We start from the raw sequence: 3,407 nt of genomic DNA, 5'->3' as shown, positions 1-3,407 counted from the left end.
TTTAAAATTTAGCACTTTAGTATGGAGCATTAGAGACTTGAGATCAAGTGAACATTCATTCCAAATAGTAGGCTATTGTAGCACGTAGTTGGAGACACAGGCTACTTGAAAGTTATTTGTTGTGCTAATAGCAAGCTGGTAATTCCAAGTACAAAATGTGAATGCAAAAATGCAACGGGAAAAAGGATGTATGGTACTTGCCTATAACAGTGTTGACCCTGATAAAGCCAAGAGCCCGTTTTTGCATATTGGTGGTGTTGTTTCCGAGAAGTGAGTGGCCCATGAGGTTCTTCTTTGTGAACACATGGTGAATCAACTTGCAAACTTGCCTTGCAAACTTGCCTGGTCCACCATGGCAAGCTGTGCCAGGATCATCTGAATGAGCACTTCTCCAACCTATGTGAAACGGCACGTTTAGGTAAATATTAGTGAGGTAGTTTAAGGACTTTAAGCACATTTACACAACAGCCACACTCCAAATAAATTGCAGAAATACTGCCTGCTCCAGACCTAAAATGTCAACTAATGTCACTAATAAAAACAACTAAAAATAATGTCATAGCTTCTTATTCTGTTAGGATGCCATGTGCTTCAGAAAAACAAGGATTCACCCAGTACAAAATAAAATAGTAAGTAAACCAAGGTATCGAAAACTTTAATGCAAGTAGCCCTTTATAGGATACTTCACATACTTTCGGGTGTCTGTCTCTATTTTCCAGCCAATTTGTGTCACTTGGTGGTCGATGGCCTAATGGGTAGGGCTGCTATGTTGAGGGAAGTGGGTTAATAACCATCTGATGGACCTCCTTGGATCTCTGGGTATGTGACTCCGGGTATGTGCCACTCTTCAATGAACCTCTTTCATGCCATCTTGGGCAACTGCTGCTTGTGTTGGCAAGCAGCAGTAGCAGCTCAAACAGGAAGATAACTGTCGACGTTAATGCGATTACCCCTACACATCAGATTCACTTGCTGTGTCCCAGACCTACTCAGCTGAATGTGTACAAAGGCAGGGTGTGCCAACTGCCCACCTCATCAAATAAATTAATCGACTCGTAAATCAAAGGCTATGCGAAATCGCAGAGGAGACACTTAATGCTACCATTTTTACTAAATCTTAAGGAGAATACCTCCCGGCAATACATTCTCATGGTAACAGTGCATTTGATCATGGTGATGCTACACGATGAATGGCCAAAGAATTCACCTTTCGCATTCCGGCTGTGGAGTCTCCAGGCTCATTTTGATTCTGAAAACAGATGTCAGTATTAAAATGTGACGCCACGATAAGTCAAAAGCAACAATCAAAACATCTACATGAACGATTAGGCCGACATAAATGGATGGTTATAAATGACTGATTGAAACATTAAAGCATGGTTGCTTTTGCCACTGGCAGTGTGAGGTGGGCAAATAATTTATTTTTAATTTCTCTCCTAAATTTTAAAATTATTTTTGCTCATCTACTGAACTGTTGCGGCGACATCTTAAAGGTAGCTCGTTCATATAAAACCAGTGTTGAATTTTTTTACTCCCCGTCTAACTGCTGCTACTACAGTTTGCTTACTCTCTAAGTATTCCACAGAACTTCTCCACCAACCAACTATTGTTCCAAGCTTATGTCAAAGCGTCATTTAGTTCACAAGGATACGCTCCCCTTTCACTCTCTCTCCTCTTTAGTGTGTGAATTCAAAGCAAAAATAACTTCTTGACATAGCTGTCTATGTCATAAAAAGCCTTGCTAATTTTCGACATTTGTCGATAACGCCTACATGCCACTGGAAGCACAGTGGGACGACACGGCAAATATGCCCAAGCATCTCGTTCCTTTACTGATTTTCGAACTTAGTTAAATCAATCAGTTACTGAAGGGCCAAAGGCTCAAACTTCACACGATGACATTATTTAGAATGTTTCATCCCACTAAAGCAGAACATAGAATCCCACAGAATCTGCCTTTTCCGTGAATATAGAGCGCCTACGCGAAGGCGTTTGCGCGAAGCACTCGATCCCGTCGAAGGGAGATCATGGTTAAAAAAGAAAAAAAGTTCACCGCGCGCGTACCGGCGGAAAACAAACCACACATGACCTGATGATTTCACAGCATTCGCTGGCATCACCCCTTTTTTATCTCACCTATCACATAGAATCACATGTACGCCCTTGCAATTCTTTATTATTATCGCGCCACAGCGCGTGTTTACCGCACGGCGTGTCAGCGGACTCTGGGCACTCGATCCCGAAGCGAACAGCGCAGCAGAATACATTCGAACGGCAAAACGCCCCGCGCATATTTTCGCCGATCCCGACACGCCATGTAGTAGATGCACGTCAATGGACGGCGTTGCGCGAACGAAATATACTTGATTACAGTACAGTTTGGACTATTTCTCGTCGCATTGTTTCCACCAAAACGGCAAAGCACGAGCGCTCATTAATGCTAATTTCAATCGATGCTGGAACACCGTACCAAAAATCGTGGCGAGCACAACATGCCCTGTTTTAGCTGGCTCCACATAGCTGCCCACCAAAACGGCAGAGCCCCCCACGAGCGCTCATTAATAAGGCTAATTTCAATCGGTGCTGGAACACCATACCAAAAATCGTGGCGAGCACAACATGCCCTGTTTTAGCTGGCTCCACATAGCTGCTTTACGTCGCCACAAGCGCGCTGTGAAGTTAAATCAGGACAAAACTTCATGTTCAATATCACAAATCTAGTGCTGCACAACCAATTCTCGCAACGGAAGGATAGATAGTACTAGTAATGAGAACGAGCACAGAGGCACGTGGAAGACACGCACGGGCTCCGTACGCACTTTTGCTGATAGCGTCGCAATGAACGAGCAAGTGGAATTCGAAACACTCACTCACCTTCGATGTGGCTGAGTCGGAGGCGATCATGGTGATCTTCGAGGCAACGTGTAGCCCATAAAGAGCGAGCAACAAGTTGGAATATACCAAAGATGTCACAGCGAGGCAAAGGGCACAGAAAACGCAGTAAACACATCACGCAAGCCGCACACATACGCCGCACGCACAAAGTTCCGGAATGCACCAAAGAGTCAACAGCGCAAGCGCGCATTCACACAAAAACACGCATATAAACTCACGCTTTCATAGACATAAATTGCAATATTTATTAACAAATCTTGTAATATAATGGTATTTCTTAACAATTTCTGCGGTTTGCAAGAGTATGAAAGTTTTCTGCTTAGCTTCCTTGAGGAACTATTTTCTTTATCGCGGTAACGCAGTGCGCCGGCCGGTCACGTACGGAGCGCGCGGGAAATAGTGCAAAATTCAAACATCGCAAATATCGCGCCCTGTGTGCGCGCACAGTTTTCATCGTTTGGATTAAAAAGAAATATTTATTTTAATACGTGACGCAACCGGCGCGAAATGAA

At 43.7% G+C, this 3,407-nt stretch overlaps 1 long non-coding RNA gene across 1 annotated transcript; it reads right to left on the bottom strand.

Moving 5' to 3' along the window:
* Positions 1 to 224: 224 nt before the first annotated feature.
* On the bottom strand, positions 225 to 3,007 carry LOC125942229 (uncharacterized). Its single transcript, XR_007464921.1, has 3 exons — positions 2,875 to 3,007; positions 1,208 to 1,249; positions 225 to 396 (listed from the first exon to the last, which is right to left on the bottom strand). It is a non-coding gene; the product is annotated as an uncharacterized LOC125942229 (long non-coding RNA).
* Between the last annotated feature and the right edge of the window lie 400 nt (positions 3,008 to 3,407).

This window comes from Dermacentor silvarum, chromosome 1 (assembly GCF_013339745.2).
Source record: "Dermacentor silvarum isolate Dsil-2018 chromosome 1, BIME_Dsil_1.4, whole genome shotgun sequence".
Classification (NCBI taxonomy): Eukaryota; Metazoa; Arthropoda; class Arachnida; order Ixodida; family Ixodidae; genus Dermacentor; species Dermacentor silvarum.
The sequence above is the reverse complement of the archived record's forward strand: the minus strand, read 5'-3'. Positions and strand labels throughout refer to the sequence as shown.